At 47.0% G+C, this 18,098-nt stretch overlaps 1 pseudogene; it reads left to right on the plus strand.

Annotated features, from left to right (window-relative positions):
- The window catches only part of LOC132225593 (histone-lysine N-methyltransferase PRDM7-like), a 42,519-nt pseudogene extending 38,497 nt beyond the window's left edge, over positions 1-4,022 (plus strand).
- Positions 4,023-18,098: the final 14,076 nt, after the last annotated feature.

The following is an 18,098-nucleotide window of genomic DNA, read 5'->3' on the forward strand; positions in this document are numbered from 1 at the left end:
TCTGGGTGCCAGAGAGGATACTCATGCCTCACAACCCACATGTCTGTCCTTCCCATCATGCCTCCCTAATGGTCTCCCTCAGTACTCTGTTCCCCTTTTTTCTCCATACAGAGCAAAATAGAAGTCTCTAGTTTGGGCACTGACTGGGAAAAACTTGAGGACCCTGTATTACTCTGTGATTTATCTAATGGGCATTAGTTAAACACCTACTATGTTCCAGTTTAGAGGAAGGAATTCATTACTTACACAGATTACACAATCCATGACCCTAGGGAGGACTTACTGCAGACGGACATGAAACATTTTATTTCATAAATATTTAACTCTAATTTTCCTATTTTTCAAGAAGTGCCCAGTGCCCAGATAGCCTTGAACCAAGGATAGTCTCAACCTTTGAGGGCAGCACATCATCCCAGACTCAGTTCTAACCACAAATGGCTGTTGGAGCCTGCAGAGTAATAGTGCTCATGGCCCTTTCCTGAAGGGCTCTCTTGTGTCAGGGGAGACAGATTATGAATAAACTACTATTGTTCTGTGTTATTTTTCTAAGACAGAGAGACCTCCACGTTTCTGTGGGAACCTGGGGGAGGCAACTGAATGATGCCTTCAATAAAGTGTGGGGAGACTCGACAAAGGCCTCTGAAGAGAAGGTAGACTTGGACTGAGTGTTGAATGATGTGAGTCCTAGATCAAGCCCCGAGTTCTGTGGTGTAACACCGAACCTGACTTACAGCTTAGAGAAGCTAGAGGTCACCAGGTTTGATGGGGAAGTCTGGAATGAGGCTTTGGAAATGGCATTAGGCAGGATGAGCACTGTGAGCAGGACTTAGAGAGAGGAATTCACATGACATTGTGACAGAGGCTTGGACATTGAACAGAAGTTTCCCCAGGAGCATGGGTGTGGGTGCCATCAGTGCTGAGGGCCTTAAGCGTCAGTGAGGAGCTGGACACGAATATGACAGGTAGTGGCAACTCATCGCCTGTGGTTTTCTTTCCTTTCATCTGCCTCAACGCCAGGTATGTGAACTGCACCCGGGATGACCAAGAACAGAAACTGGTGGCCTTTAAATATCACAGGCAGATTTTGTACCGAACCTGCCGGGTCGTGAGGACAGGCTGTGAGCTGCTGGTCTGGTATGGAGAAGAGTATGGCCAAAAGCTGGGCATCAAGTGGGGCAGCAAGTGGAAGACAGAGCTTGTGGCCGGGAGAGGTGGGCACCACTCTTCTTCAACATGGAAAGAAAGAATTCTTAGAAGTTTTCATGCTCCAACTCTCAAGTAGAGTAAACTCCACTCTAGAGTCAGCAAAGCTTCAAATCAGATGCTTCAGAAATGGATGGCTCATCACATAGGTTTTTGATATTTTTAATTTTTTATTTTTGTTCTAATTTTTAAAAATATGCTTTTCTTGGTTTTAGAGACAGAGATGAAGGGAGAGGGAGAGAAATATCAATCTGCTGCCTCCTGCATTATCCCTACTGGGGATCAAGTCCACCACCCAGACATGTGCCCTGACCAGGAATCAAACTGGCTACCTCTGGGTGAACGGGACAATGCTCAACGAACTGAGCCACACTGGCCAGGGGCTATTATTGTTCCATTTTAAAATATACTTCATGCACAAAATACACAGCATCATATAGTGCTGACAGGGCTAGAGGCAAAAAGAAAAAAAAAAAGGTTTCAGGCACTTAACCAGCTCTCTCATCAAGGTGGTTGTTTGTGGGTTGTTGTTTTGTTTTTTTGTTTTTTTTAACACTTTAGCTGTTTCTTCTTCATTTACTGCATATTTCTAAATGAAATGTGTGTGTTAACATGCATTCATTCATTATTTTGTGACTTGTCATGTGAATTCCTACGCGGTGCCACGCAGGGTTCTGGGAGCTGGAAATACAGATCAACATGATGATCAGAATCACTGCTCCTGAGCAGCTGGCTGGTGAAGGAGGGAAGCCCTGGCAGACATATGTGCATGTGCTTAATATTACACAGTGGTTAGCGCTTTGGAGAAAACGGGCCCAGGACAAGTGCCTAGGGATCAGTGTGAGGGGAAGGTGGGTGTGTGGTATTGCAAAGGTCAAGTGAAGGCTTTCTCAGGAGACAACAGTTACAACAGTTGTGTCACAAGGTCCAAGGCAGAGGGAGTGGCTGGTGCAGGGAAGGAAAGAGGTGGGGTGTTGAGCTGACTGAGGACTACTGCCGTCTCAGTCTCAGTACAGAGGGTAAGAACAGAGGTTGGACAGATGCCTAGCAGCCTGGAAATACAGTGCCTATGATCCAAACTGAGATACTTGGGACTTTCTTGAGTGAGACGGGACAATTGAGCTGTTTTCAGGTACAGAGTGGCATGTTCTAAAACTATGCTTTGTTAAATTTTTTGGAAAATAAACTTCAGTGGGGAATCACCTCCGAGATTATTTCAACTCCAAGTGAGAGAGGAAGGCGGACTGGCTGGAGAGGGACAGGAGTCAGGAGTGTAAGAAGCAGGTTGGGGAAATATTTTTGTTGTTGTTAATCCTCACCCAAGGATATTTTTCCACTGATTATTTTTTGAGAGAGAGTAGAAGGGGGAGAGACAGAGAGAGAAACATCAATAGCTTGTCTCCCACGGGCACCCCAACCAGGGCTGGGGGTTGAGCTTGCAACCAAGGGACGTGCCCTTGACTAGAATCGAACCCAGGAGCCTGGAGTCCCCAAGGTGACGCTCTATCTACTGAGCCAAACTGGCTAGGGCATGGTTGGGGAGATATTTTGAAACAGGACTTTGTAGTGTATTTGAAATAGGCTAACACTGAAAGAAATCAAGTAGGAATACTGTGTGAGGAAAGACATATTTCCATTTTATGATTTGTGGAAAACTGAGAGAAGCAATTGCTAGTTGGGGCCTATTGTTCCTCTATTTTTAAATATTTTTAGTGATTTGAGAGAGAGAGAGGAAGGGAAATGAAGAGAGAGATAGAAATATCAACATGGATCAGCTGCCTCCTGCTAGGATAGAGCACAAAACCTGGGCATGTGCCCTGACCAGGAATCAAACTGGTGACGACCTGGTTCATGGGTTGATGCGCAACCACTGAGATACCTGGCCAGGCCTGTGGTTTTTCTCTTTAACATGACTTAGAAGATACATGTATATGGAAAGGTCACGATAGTCAAACCCATATAAGGAGTCAAATGGCTTCTGATGGTCCTTGATCTGTAAGACCTTTTTTCTTTTCAATCCTTACCCAAGGATATTTTTCCATTGATTTTTATAGAGAATGAAAGAGAGAGGGAAAGACAGAGAGAAATATCAATGTGAGAGGAACACATCGATTTGTTGCCTCCTGCACAATCCCTGACGAGGTCCCGGGCAGGGGAGAAACCTGCAACCAAGGCACATGCCCTTGATGGGAATCAAACCCAGGACCTTTCTGTCCACAGGCTGAGACTCTTTCCACTGATCCACAATGACCAGGGCTGTAGAAAAGACTTTTGATATGGGGTCTCTGGATTTCTGAAGAATAGTAATGCAGACAAAGAGAAAGAAAAGTAGACTGTGAAGGAACACTCTGTGGGAGGCAGAGCTTGCACTGTCAACACAGTTAGAATGATTTCGGAGACAGGTCTTACCAGGAGACAGAGCGTAAGGCACAGGCAGCCTTGCCCAGACATGCCCTGACCAAAACTTTCTCCTTCAGCAGAACCAAAGACAGAGATCCACCCATGTCCCTACTGCTCTGTGGCCTTCTCCAGTCAGACATTCCTCAGCCAACATGTGAAACGCAATCAGCCCTCTGAGATTCTGCCAGGAGCACCTGCAGGAAAACACCTCCAGTCAGAGGAACCCGGCCCAGAGCGTCAGAATCAACAGCAGCAGCAACATCCTGGTCCACATGGCTGGAATGACAAAGCTGAAGGTCAAGAGGTCAAAGGAACGTCCAAACATTTGCTTAAAAGGATCAGGCACAGGGGAACTTCAAGGGACTCTTTCAAGCCTCCCAACAGACAAACAGGGAGCTCCAGTGAGTGTGAGAGAATAATGGAGGAAGAGCCCAGCACAGGCCAGGACTTGAATCCAAAGAACACAGGCAAATTATCTGTGGGAGTAAGAATGTCAAAAATTGTAACAATCAAGCATGGAGGGTGTGGGCAAGGCTTCAATGATAAGTCACATATCGACACACACCAGAGGACACACTCAGGGGAGAAGCCATATGTGTGCAGGGAGTGTGGGCGAGGCTTTACACGGAAGTCATCTCTCATCACACACCAGAGGACACACTCAGGGGAGAAGCCCTATGTGTGCAGGGAGTGTGGGCGAGGCTTTACAGATAAGTCAAGTCTCATCAAACACCAGAGGACACACTCAGGGGAGAAGCCATATGTGTGCAGGGAGTGTGGGAGAGGATTTAGAGATAAGTCAGGTGTCATCAAACACCAGAGAACACACTCAGGGGAGAAGCCCTATGTGTGTAGGGAGTGTGGGAGAGGCTTTACACGGAAGTCATCTCTCATCACACACCAGAGGACACACTCAGGGGAGAAGCCCTATGTGTGCAGGGAGTGTGGGAGAGGCTTCAGAGATAAGTCAGTTTTCATCAAACACCAGAGGACACTCTCAGGGGAGAAACCCTATGTGTGCAGGGAGTGTGGGAGAGGCTTTAGAGATAAGTCAGTTCTCATCAAACACCAGAGAACACACTCAGGGCAGAAGCCCTATGTGTGCACGGAGTGTGGGCGAGGCTTTAAACAGAAGTCCAATCTCATCAGACACTAGACGACAAACTCAGGGAAGAAGCCCGGTGTTTGCAGGGAGGATGCATCATGAGCCCTAAATTGCACCTCAGCAGCCACAGGGCAAGTGTAGGCACCGCATACCTCATACCCCAGCTCTGAGGGGGCTTTAGATGAAGCCTGCTGGCCCTTTTCCCTCCCCAAGAGTGTAATTAGTACAGAAGTAACTGGTCAAAGAAATCCTCCGCTTTCAAAAGGAGAGGCAATAGAAAAACAGTTCCTTAAGTGCTATAGGGATCTCAACACGAATGTCCCTCATGGTGTTTTTGGCCTCGTTTTAATAAAGTTTGTGTCCAGACAAACCTGAAGCCTACATGCCTCATCCCCCTCATCACTGAAAGCAGAGTTCCAGGAGGGCCTCAAAGAACCCTCAGCCACAGACCTGAACCCGGGAAGGCGGAATCTGGCGTTAGTCCAGTGAGGTTCCCGCCAGGGAGAGGGATTGAGACACACTCACCAGGAACATGAATAGGACCCCACCAACCCCTTGGCTTCTCCTGGCTCCCCCCCCCGATTCCTTAGACCTCTGTAGCCTCAGAGGTGAAAGCCAGAGAGGGTGTGTTCAGGTGTGTTTTGTGCATGTGTGTGTACATGTGTGTGTGTGCGTGTGTGTGTGTGTGTGTGTGTGTGTGTGTGTGTGCCCGGGTGCCTGTGCAAACACCTGTGCTGCCTCAGTCTGGGCACTGGTCGCCCTCTTCTTGCTGCATCTGTAGCATTGGCATCTCGCCTGGGGCTTAGCATGTGGCCGCCAGGTCTGTCCACAAGGGTTTGAGTCTCAGCTCTGCCCTCACAACTGTGTGTCCTAAGGCAAGACCCCCAAAGTCTCTGTGCCTCTTTCCAAGCTATAAAGCGAGAGGGTGACCCAGGCTTTGGAGTGTCATTCAGAGTGGGGTCAGCACCGGTGCCTCTGGCTCAGGGTGGTTAAAACACGCATCTCTCTGTGAACAGCGTCTGCCAGGCCTTGAGGTGGACAAGGGAGGCAGCGGGACTGTGGCCCAGGAGCCAGTTTAGAGCTCAAGCAGCTCCACTGTTCTGCGTGGACTCAGCTGCCTGAGCAGGAGGCGTGGGGTCAGGCATGCTCCTCCCCCCGGCCACCCCCTCCCACTGAGCCTGGGCAGGTGGCACTGAGATTGACCAGGACAAAGGCCCTCACCCCCCTGCTGAGAGCTGCTGGGTGCACCTCACCTCACAGTGTGTGTGACACCCACCTCGCAGCAGCTCCTGGTGCCTGGCCTTGTACCTGGGTCTGCATGTCTCACCCTCCCCTGACCCGTCTGAAATCCTTAACTGCACGTTTCTTATGGGGAGACTGAAGGGCCATGGACCCACGTGAGCAGAGCCGGCAGGCAGTGTCGGTCATTCCGGGCCACTGGTTCACAGGTAATGTCCACTGAGGCCAGGAGCACCGACCCTCATGGGCCCATGGGTGGGAGTCCAGCTAGGCTCAAGGGAACAGGTAAGCATCTGCCTGAGGAGGCATTGGGACCCAGCAACCAGAGGCCCCGCTTTTCTTACAACAGAGCGGACGTCCATGCAGGGAGCAGGCACTCGCGGTGAGGGCCCGTCACCCCTCAGCCCGAGGGACCTAGCACAGAACCTGTTTCTGGAGGAGAGCTCCTGAAGTGGGTACCAAAACCCACGACCTGGGACCATGACCTTCCCTCTCCTGCCCGTCAGGGGTGGCTCAGTGCTTGAGCATCGACCTATGAACCAGGAGGTCAGGGTTCAATTCCTGGTCAGGGCACGTGCTCGGGTTGTGGGCTTGATCCCCATTGTGGGGCCTGCAAGAGGAAGAGAGATCTGTACACAGGAAAGTGCAATTCCCCCACAGGAAGCAGGGTTCCCTAAATAAAAGGGACACACCCCCAAAAGAATTTTGGTTTCTAAATGAGAAAAGACATTTCCATCACAGGAAGGAGGGTCCACAATAAAGAAGTTTTGTTTCCACACAGGAAATTGCCTTTTCATCAAAGGGATGGTAGTTCTGCACAGAGGAACATGCATATCACCGAAAGAATGACGTGTCCACACAGGAAGGGATATTTCCTCCAGAGGAAGAATTGTTCCCCCAGAAGAAGTATTGTTTCCCCACGTGGAGGAGCTATGAATTCACACATAATAGATCCGCATACAGGATAGTGCATTTGCCCACTGTTAGAAGGTTTCCTCACAGGAAGTGTGTTTCCCCCACAGGAAGAGGCGTTCTCGAATAGGAAGTTTCGATTCCACCACAGGAAGTTGAGATTCCCTCACAGGAAGATGGGTCCACAAACAGGAAAGTCCATTTCCCCCAGAGGAAGGACTGAGGCCCTCACAGGAAGAGATATCAGCATATAGGAAAGTGCATCTCCCCTGCAGGAAGAAGGGTTCCTAAAACAAAAGGGACACTCCCAAGTTGGAAAATAGGTTCCTAAACCAGAAGGGACATTTTCCCCACAGGTAGGAGTGTTCACTTTCCTGTAGCTTTTTTTCAAGAAGGAAGTTGCGTTTCCATCAATGGAAGATAGCTCTGCACACAGGAACGTGCATGTCCCACAAAGAATGAAGTGTCCACATAGGAAGGGACATTTCCTCCAGAGGAGAATTTATCTCCCAGAGGAAGTATTGTTTCCCCACATGAAGGAACTATTCATTCACAGAATCATAGGTCCGCATACAGGATAGTGCATTTCCCCCAGAGGTAGAAGGTTTCCTCACAGAAAGTTTGTTGCCCACACAGGAAGAGGCCTTGCCCAACAGGAAGTTACGATTCCCCCACAGGATGGTTCAATGCCCTCACAGGATAATAGATCCACAAACTGGAAAGTGCATTTCCCACACAGCTGGTGTGAGAACCTCACAGAAAATAGATCAGCACACAGGAAAGTGCATTTTCACAAGTTAAGAAGGGTTCCTAAAACAAAACTGACACTCCCCAATATAAAATGGGTTCCTACATGGGACGGATATTTCCCCCACAGGAAGGAGGGTTAACCATTGGCAAGTTTTCCCCCCACAGAAACTTGCGTTTCCATCATTGGAATATAGTTCTTAACACAGGAACGTGAGTGTCCAACAAAGAATCAAGTGTCCATACAGGAAGGAACATTTCCCCCAGAGGAAGTGTTGTTTCCCCACATGAAGGAACTATTCATTCACAGCCTAATAGGTCTGCACACAGGAAAGTGCATTTCCCCAACAGGAAGAGGGGTTCCTTAAACCAAAGTGACACTCCCCAATATAAAATGGGTTCCTACAAGAGACGGGCATTTCCCCCACAGGAAGGAGGGTTGAACATTGGCAAGTTTTTTCCCCCCACAGAAACTTGTGTTTCCTTCAATGGAAGATAGTTCTTAACACAGGAACGTGAGTGTCCCACAAAGAATTAAATGTCCATACAGGAAGAGACATTTCCTCCAGAGGAAGAATTATTACCCACGAGGAAGTGTTGTTTCCCCACATGAAGGAACTATTCATTCACAGCATAATAGGTCAGCATACAGGATAGTACATATCCCGTAGCGTAAGAGGGTTCCGTCACAGCAAGTTTGTTTCCTCCACAGGAAGAGGCATTGCCTAACAGGAAGTTACGATTCCCCCACAGGAAGTTGCGATGCCCTCACAGGAAGATAGTTCCACAAACAGGAAAGTGCCTTTCCCACACAGGCAGGTGCGACAACCTCACAGGAAGAGAGATCTGTACACAGGAAAGTGCAATTCCCCACAGGAAGCAGGGTTCCCAAAACAAAAGGGACACATCCCAAAAGAATTTTGGTTCGTACATGAGAAATGACATTTCCATCACAGGAAGGAGGGTCCACAGTAAAGAAGTTTTGTTTCTACACAGGAAGTTGCTTTTTCATCAAGGGAAGGTAGTTCTGCACCGAGGAACGTGCATGTCACCCAAAGAATGAAGTGTCCACACAGGAAGGGATATTTCCTCCAGAGGAAGAATGGTTCCCCCAGAAGAAGTATTGTTTCCCCACATGGAGGAGCGATTAATTCACACATAATAGATCCGCATACAGGATATTGCATTTGCCCACTGTTAGAAGGTTTCCTCCCAGGAAGTTTGTTTCCCCCATGGGAAGAGGTGTTCTCGAACAGGAAGTTTCGATTCCACCACAGGAAGTTGAGATTCCCTCACAGGAAATGGGTACACAAACAGGAAAGTCTATTTCCCCCACAGGAATGCGTGATGCCCTCACAAGAAGAGATATCAGCACACAAGAAAGTGCATTTCCCCCCACAGGAAGAAGGGTTCCTAAAACAAAAGGGACACTCCGAAGTAGGAAAATAGGTTCCTAAACCGGAAGGGACATTTTCCCCACAGGTAGGAATGTTCACCTTCCTGTAGTTTTTTTTTCAAGAAGGAAGTTGCTTTTCCATCAATGGAAGATAGTTCTGCACACAGGAACGTGCAATTCCCACAAAGAATGATGTGTCCACATAGGAAGGTACATTTCTTCCAGAGGAAGAATTTATCCCCCAGAGGAAGAATATTTCCCCATGAGGAAATGTTGTTTCCTCACAGGAAGGTACTATTCATTCACAGCATAATAGGTCAGCTTACAGGATAGTACATTTCCCTTCCTGTACAGTTAGAGGGTTTCCTCACAGCAAGTTTGTTTCCCCCACAGGAAGAGGCATTGCCCAAAAGGTAGTTACCATTCTCCCACAGGAAGTAGCGATGCCCTCACAGGAAGATAGGTCCACTAACAGGAAAGTGCATTTCCCACACAGGCCGGTGTGACACCCTCAGAGGAAGAGAGATCTGTACACAGGAAAGTGCAATTCCCCCACAGGAAGCAGGGTTCCCTAAATAAAAGGGGCACACCCCCAAAAGAATTTTCGTTCCTCAATGAGAAATGACATTTCCATCACAGGAAGGAGGGTCCACAATAAAGAAGTTTTGTTTCCACACAGGAAGTTGGCTTTTCAACAAAGGGAAGGTAGTTCTGCACAGAGGAACCTGAATGTCACCCAAAGAATGAAGTGTCCACACAGGAAGGGACATTTCCTCCAGAGGAAGAATTTATCCCCCAGAGGAAGTATTGTATACTCACATGAAGGAACTATTCATTCACAGCATAATAGGTCCGCATACATGATAGTGCATTTCCCCCACAGGTAGAAGGTTTCCTCACAGGAAGTTTGTTGCCCCCACAGGAAGAGGCCTTGCCCAACAGGGAATTATGATTCCCAACAGGAAAGTTCAATGCCCTCACAGGATAATAGATCCACACACTGGAAAGTGCATTTCCCACACAGTTGGTGTGAGACCCTCACAGAAAATAGATCAGCACACAGGAAAGTGCATTTCCACAAAGGAGGAGGGGTTCCTAAAACAAAAGTGACACTCCTCAATATAAAATGGATTCCTACATGAGACCGACATTTCCCCAACAGGAAGGAGGGTTAACCATTGGCAAGTTTTTTCCCACACAGAAACTTGCGTTTCCATCAATGGAAGATAGTTCTTAACACAAGAACGTGAGTGTCCTACAAAGAATGAAGTGTCCACACAAGAAGCGACATTTCCCCCAGATGAAGAATTTTTCCCCCAGAGGAATTGTTGTTTCCCCACATGAAGGAACTATTCATTCACAGCCTAATAGGTCTGCACACAGGAAAGTGCATTTCCCAACAGGAAGAGGGGTTCCTTAAACCAAAGTGACACTCCCCAATATAAAATGGGTTCCTACAAGGGCCGGGCATTTCCCCCACTGGAAGGAGGGTTGAACATTGGAAAGTTTTTTTCCCCCAGAGAAACTTGCATTTCCTTCAATGGAAGATAGTTCTTAACACAGGAACGTGAGTGTCCCACAAAGAATTAAATGTCCATACAGGAAGAGACATTTCCTCCAGAGGAAGAATTATTACCCACGAGGAAGTGTTGTTTCCCCACATGAAGGAACTATTCATTCACAGCATAATAGGTCAGCATACAGGATAGTACATATCCCGTAGCGTAAGAGGGTTCCGTCACAGCAAGTTTGTTTCCTCCACAGGAAGAGGCATTGCCCAACAGGAAGTTACGATTCCCCCACAGGAAGTTGCGATGCCCTCACAGGAAGATAGTTCCACAAACAGGAAAGTGCCTTTCCCACACAGGCAGGTGCGACAACCTCACAGGAAGAGAGATCTGTACACAGGAAAGTGCAATTCCCCACAGGAAGCAGGGTTCCCAAAACAAAAGGGACACACCCCAAAAGAATTTTGGTTCGTACATGAGAAATGACATTTCCATCACAGGAAGGAGGGTCCACAGTAAAGAAGTTTTGTTTCTACACAGGAAGTTGCTTTTTCATCAAGGGAAGGTAGTTCTGCACCGAGGAACGTGCATGTCACCCAAAAAATGAAGTGTCCACACAGGAAGGGATATTTCCTCTAGAGGAAGAATGGTTCCCCCAGAAGAAGTATTGTTTCCCCACATGGAGGAGCGATTAATTCACACATAATAGATCCGCATACAGGATAGTGCATTTGCCCACTGTTAGAAGGTTTCCTCAAACGAAGTGTGTTTCCCCCACAGGAAGATGCGTTCTTGAACGGGAAGTTTCGATTCCACCACAGGAAGTTGAGATTCCCTCACCGGAAGATGGGTCCAAAAACAGAAAAGTCCATTTCCCCCACAGGAAGGCGTGACGCCCTCACAGGAAGAGATATCAGCACACAGGAAAGTGCATTTCCCCCACAGGAAGAAGGGTTCCTAAAACAAAAGGGACACTCCGAAGTAGGAAAATAGGTTCCTAAACCGGAAGGGACATTTTCCCCACAGGTAGGAGTGTTGTCTTCCTGTAGTTTTTTTTTCAAGAAGGAAGTTGCGTTTCCATCAATGGAAGATCGTTCTGCACACAGGAACGTGCATGTCCCACAAAGAATGAAGTGTCCACATTGGAAGGGACATTTCCTCCAGAGGAAAAATTTGTCGCCCAGAGGAAGTATTGTTTACCCACATAAAGGAACTATTCATTCACAGCATAATAGGTCCGCATACAGGACAGTGCATTTCCCCCACAGGTAGAGGGTTTCCTCACAGGAGGTTTGTAGCCCCCACAGGAAGAGGCCTTGCCCAATAGGAAGTTATGATTACCCCACGGGAAGGTTCAATGCCCTCACAGGATAATAGATCCACACACTGGAAAGTGCATTTCCCACACAGTTGGTTGAGACCCTCACAGAAAATAGATAAGCACACAGGAAAGTGCATTTCCACAAAGGAAGAGGGGTTCCTAAAACCAAAGTGACACTCCCCAATATAAAGTGGGTTCCTACATCGGAATGGACATTTCCCCACAGGAAGGAGGTTACATCATTGGCAAATTTTGTTTCCACACAGAAAGTTGCGTTTCCATCAATGGAAGATGGTTCTTCACACAGGATCGTGAGTGTCCGACAAAGAATGTAGTGTCCACACAGGAAGGGACCTTTCCCCCAGATGAAGAATATTTCCCCCAGGGGAATTGTTGTTTCCCCACATGAAGGAACTATTCATTCACAGCCTAATAGGTCTGCACACAGGAAAGTGCATTTCCCCAACAGGAAGAGGGGTTCCTTAAACCAAAGTGACACTCCCCAGTATAAAATGGGTTCCTACACGGGACGGACATTTCCCTCACAGGAAGGAGGGTTGAACATTGGCAAGTTTTTTTCCCCCACAGAAACTTGTGTTTCCTTCGATGGAAGATAGTTCTTAACACAGGAACGTGAGTGTCCGACAAAGAATTAAGTGTCCATACAGGAAGAGACATTTCCTCCAGAGGAAGAATTATTACCCACGAGGAAGTGTTGTTTCCCCACATGAAGGAACTATTCATTCACAGCATAATAGGTCAGCATACAGGATAGTACATATCCCGTAGCGTAAGAGGGTTCCGTCACAGCAAGTTTGTTTCCTCCACAGGAAGAGGCATTGCCCAACAGGAAGTTACGATTCCCCCACAGGAAGTTGCGATGCCCTCACAGGAAGATAGTTCCACAAACAGGAAAGTGCCTTTCCCACACAGGCAGGTGCGACAACCTCACAGGAAGAGAGATCTGTACACAGGAAAGTGCAATTCCCCACAGGAAGCAGGGTTCCCAAAACAAAAGGGACACATCCCAAAAGAATTTTGGTTCGTACATGAGAAATGACATTTCCATCACAGGAAGGAGGGTCCACAGTAAAGAAGTTTTGTTTCTACACAGGAAGTTGCTTTTTCATCAAGGGAAGGTAGTTCTGCACCGAGGAACGTGCATGTCACCCAAAGAATGAAGTGTCCACACAGGAAGGGATATTTCCTCCAGAGGAAGAATGGTTCCCCCAGAAGAAGTATTGTTTCCCCACATGGAGGAGCGATTAATTCACACATAATAGATCCGCATACAGGATAGTGCATTTGCCCACTGTTAGAAGGTTTCCTCAAACGAAGTGTGTTTCCCCCACAGGAAGAGGCGTTCTTGAATGGGAAGTTTCGATTCCACCACAGGAAGTTGAGATTCCCTCACAGGAAGATGGGTCCACAAACAGGAATGTCCAATTCCCTCACAGGGAGTCGTGAAGCCTTCACAGGTAGGGATATCAGAACACAGGAAAGTGCATTTCCCCCACAGGAAGAAGGGTTCCTAAAACAAAAGGGACACTCGCAAGTAAGAAAATAGGTTCCTAAACCGGAAGGGACATTTTCCCGACAGTAAGGAGTGTTCCTCTTCCTGTAGTTTTTTTTCAAGAAGGAAGTTGCGTTTCCATCAATGGAAGATAGTTCTGCACACAGGAACGTGCATGTCTCACAAAGAATGAAGTGTCCACATAGGAAGGGACATTTCCTCCAGAGGAAGAATTATCCCCAGAGGAAGTATTGTTTACCCACATGAAGGAACTATTCATTCACAGCATAATTGGTCCGCATACAGGATAGTGCGTTTCCAACACAGGTAGAAGGTTTCCTCACAGGAAGTTTGTTGCCCCCACAGGAAGAGGCCTTGCCCAACAGGAAGTTATTATTCCCCCACAGGAAGTTTCAATGCCCTCACAGGATAATAGATCCAAAAACTGGAAAATGCATTTCCCACACGGTTGGTGTTAGGCCCTCACTGGAAATAGATCAGCACACAGGAAAGTGCATTTCCACAAAGGAAGAGGGGTTCCTAAAACCAAAGTGACACTCCCCAATATAAAATGGGTTCCTACATCGGAATGGACATTTCCCCACAGGAAGGAGGTTACATCATTGGCAAATTTTGTTTCCACACAGAAAGTTGCGTTTCCATCAATGGAAGACAGTTCTTCACACAGGATCGTGAGTGTCCGACAAAGAATGTAGTGTCCACACAGGAAGGGACCTTTCCCCCAGATGAAGAATTTTTCCCCCAGAGGAATTGTTGTTTCCCCACATGAAGGAACTATTCATTCACAGCCTAATAGGTCTGCACACAGGAAAGTGCATTTCCCCAACAGGAAGAGGGGTTCCTTAAACCAAAGTGACACTCCCCAATATGAAATGGGTTCCTACACGGGACGGAAATTTCCCCCACAGGAAGAAGGGTTCCTTAAACAAAAGGGACACTTCCATATAGGAAAATAGATTCCTATACCGGAAGGGACATTTTCCCCACAGGTAGGAGTGTTCACTGTCCTGTAGTTTTTTTTCAAGAAGGAACTTGCATTTCCATCAATGGAGGATTGTTCTGCACCCAGGAACGTGCATGTCCCACAAAGAATGAGGTGTCTACATAAGAAGTGACATTTCCTCTAGAGGAAGAATTTATCCCTCAGTGGAAGTATTGTTTCCGCACACGAAGGAGTGATTCATTCACAGCATTATAGATCCGCATATAGGACAGTGCATTTCCCCCACAGTTAGAAAGTTTCCTCACAGGAAGTTTGTTGCCCCCACAGGAAGAGGCGTTTCTCAACAGAAAGTTACGATACCGACACAGGAATGTGTGATGCCCTCACAGGAAAAGAGATCCACACACAGGAAAGTACATATCCCCAACAGGAAGAGGGCTTCCTAAAACAAACGTGACATTCCCCAATATAAAATGGGTTCCTACACGTGAAGGGACATTTCCCCCACAGGAAGGAGGGTTTACCCTTGGCAAGTTTTATTTCCACACAGAAAGTTGCGTTTCCATCAATGGAAGATCGTTCTTCACACAGGAACGTGAGTGTCCGACAATGAATGAAGTGTCCACAAAGGAAGGTAATTTCCTTCAGAGGAAGAATTTTTTTCCCCAGAGGAAGTCTTGTTTCCCCACATGAACAAACTATTCATTCACAACATAATATGTCCACATACAGAATAGTGCATTTCCCCCACAGTTAGAAGGTTTCTTCACAGGACCTTTGTTTCCCCCACAGGAAGAGGTGTTCCCCAACAGGAAGTTACGATTCCCCCACAGGAAGGTGCGATGCCCTCATAGGATGATAGGTCCACAAACAGGAAAATGCATTTCCCACACAGGTAGCTGTGACACCCTCACAGAAAAGAACTCAGCACACAGGAAAGTGCATTTCCCTCGCAGGAAGAAGGGCTCCTAAATCAAAAGGGACCCTCCCCCAAAAGAATATGGTTTCCTACACCAGAATTGACATTTCCATCACAGGAAGGAGGGTACACCGTCCAGAATTTTTGTTTCCACATAGGAAGTTGCCTTTCCATCAGTGGAAGATAGTGCTGCACAGAGGAACGTGCCTGTAACCCAAAGAATGAAGTGTCCACACAGGAAGGGATATTTCCTCCAGAGGAAAAATTGTTCGCCCAGAAGAAGTATTGTTTCCCCACATGGAGGAGCGATTTATTCACAGGATAATAGGTCTGCATACAGGATAGTGCATTTGCCCACTGTTAGAATGTTTCCTCACAGGAAGTTTGTTTCGCCCACAAGAAGAGGCCTTTTGGAACAGGATGTTTCAATTCAGCCTTAGTTGTTGAGATTCCCTCACAGGAAGATGGGTGCACAAACAGGAAAGTGCATTCCCCACACATGTTGGTGCGACACCCTCACAGGAAGAGATATCCGCACACAGGTAAGTGTATTTCCCCCACAGGAAGAAGGGTTCCTTAAACAAAAGGGACACTTCCATATAGGAAAATAGGTTCCTAAACCGGAAGGGACATTTTCCCCACAGGTAGGAGTGTTCACTGTCCTGTAGTTTTTTTTCAAGAAGGAACTTGCATTTCCATCAATGGAGGATTGTTCTGCACCCAGGAACGTGCATGTCCCACAAAGAATGAAGTGTCTACATTAGAAGTGACATTTCCTCTAGAGGAAGAATTTATCCCTCAGTGGGAGTATTGTTTCCGCACACGAAGGAGTGATTCATTCACAGCATTATAGATCCACATATAGGACAGTGCATTTCCCCCACAGAAAGTTTCCTCACAGGAAGTTTGTTGCCCCCACAGGAAGAGGCATTGCTCAACAGAAAGTTATGATTCCCCCACAGGAAGGTGTGATGCCCTCACAGGAAAAGAGATCCACACACAGGAAAGTGCATATCCCCAACAGGAAGAGGGCCTCCTAAAACAAACGTGACATTCCCCAATATAAAATGGGTTCCTACACGTGAAGGGACATTTCCTCCACAGGAAGGAGGGTTTACCCTTGGCAAGTTTTATTTCCACACAGAAAGTTGCGTTTCCATCAATGGAAGGTCATTCTTCACACAGGAACGTGAGTGTCCGACAATGAATGAAGTGTCCACAAAGGAAGGACATTTCCTTCAGAGGAAGAATTTTTTCCCAAGAGGAAGTGTTGTTGACAACTTGAAGGAACTATTCATTCACAGCATAATAGTTTTGTATAGAGGATAGTGCATTTCCCCCACAGTGAGAAGGTTTCCTCACAGGAAGTTTGTTTCCCCCACAGGAAGAGGTGTTGCCCAACAGGAAGTTATGATTCCCCCACAGGAAGGTGCGGTGCCCTCAAAGGAAGATAGGTCCACATACATGAAAGTACTATTTCCACACAGGTAGGTGCTACAGCCTCACAGGAAGAGGGATCCTCACACAGAAAAGTGCATTTCCCCCACAGGAAGAAGATTTCCTAAAACAAAGGGACACTCCCCTAAAAGATTATGGGTTCCTACACCAGAATTGATATTTCAGTCACAGGAAGGAGGGTCCACCGTCCAGAAGTTTGGTTTCCACACAGGAAGTTGCCTTTCCATCAATTTATATATAGTTCTGCATGGAGTAAAGTGCATGTCACCCAAAGAATGAAGTGTCATAACAGCAAGGGACATTTCCACCAGAGGAAGAATTGTTCCCCCAGAAGAAGTATTGTTTCCCCACATGGAGGAGCCATTCATTCACAGCATAATAGATCCGCATACAGGATAGTGCCTTTGCCAAAATTTAGAAGGTTTCCTCACAGGAAGTTTGTTTCCCCCACAGGAAGAGGCGTTGCCCAACAGGAAGTTATGATTCCCCCACAGGAGGCTGCGATGCCCTCATAGGATGATAGGTCCACAAACAGGAAAATGAATTTCCCACACAGATAGGTGGGACACCCTCACAGAAAAGAAATCAGCACACAGGAAAGTGCATTTCCCCTACAGGAAGAAGGGCTCCTGAAACAAAAGGGACAGTACCCCAAAAGAATATGGTTTCCTCCACCAGAATTGACATTTCCATCACAGGAAGGAGGGCACACAGTCCAGAATTTTTGTTTCCACATAGGAAGTTGCCTTTCCATCAATGGAAGATAGTTCTGCACAGAGGAACGTGCCTGTAACCAAAAGAATGAAGTGTCCACAGAGGAAGGGATATTTCCTCCAGAGGAAAAAGTGTTCGCCGAGAAGAAGTATTGTTTCCCCACATGGAGGAGCGATTTATTCACAGGATAATAGATCTGCATACAGGACAGTGCATTTACCCACTGTTAGAAGGTTTCCTCACAGGAAGTTTGTTTCGCCCACAAGAAGAGGCCTTCTGGAACAGGAAGTTTAAATTCAGCCTCAGTTGTTGAGATTCCCTCACAGGAAGATGGGTGCACAAACATTAAAGTGCATTCCCCACACATGTTGGTGCGACACCCTCACAGGAAGAGATATCCGCACACAGGTAAGTGTATTTCCCCCACAGGAAGAAGGGTTCCTTAAACAAAAGTGACACTTCTATATAGGAAAATAGATTCCTAAACCGGAAGGGACATTTTCCCCACAGGTAGGAGTGTTCACTGTCCTGTAGTTTTTTTCAAGAAGGAACTTGAATTTCCATCAATGGAGGATTGTTCTGCACCCAGGACCGTGCATGTCCCACAAAGAATGAAGTGTCTACCTAAGAAGTGACATTTCCTCTAGAGGAAGAATTTATCCCTCAGTTTCCGCACACGAAGGAGTGATTCATTCACAG

This window comes from Myotis daubentonii, chromosome Y, assembly GCF_963259705.1.
Source record: "Myotis daubentonii chromosome Y, mMyoDau2.1, whole genome shotgun sequence".
NCBI lineage: Eukaryota > Metazoa > Chordata > Mammalia > Chiroptera > Vespertilionidae > Myotis > Myotis daubentonii.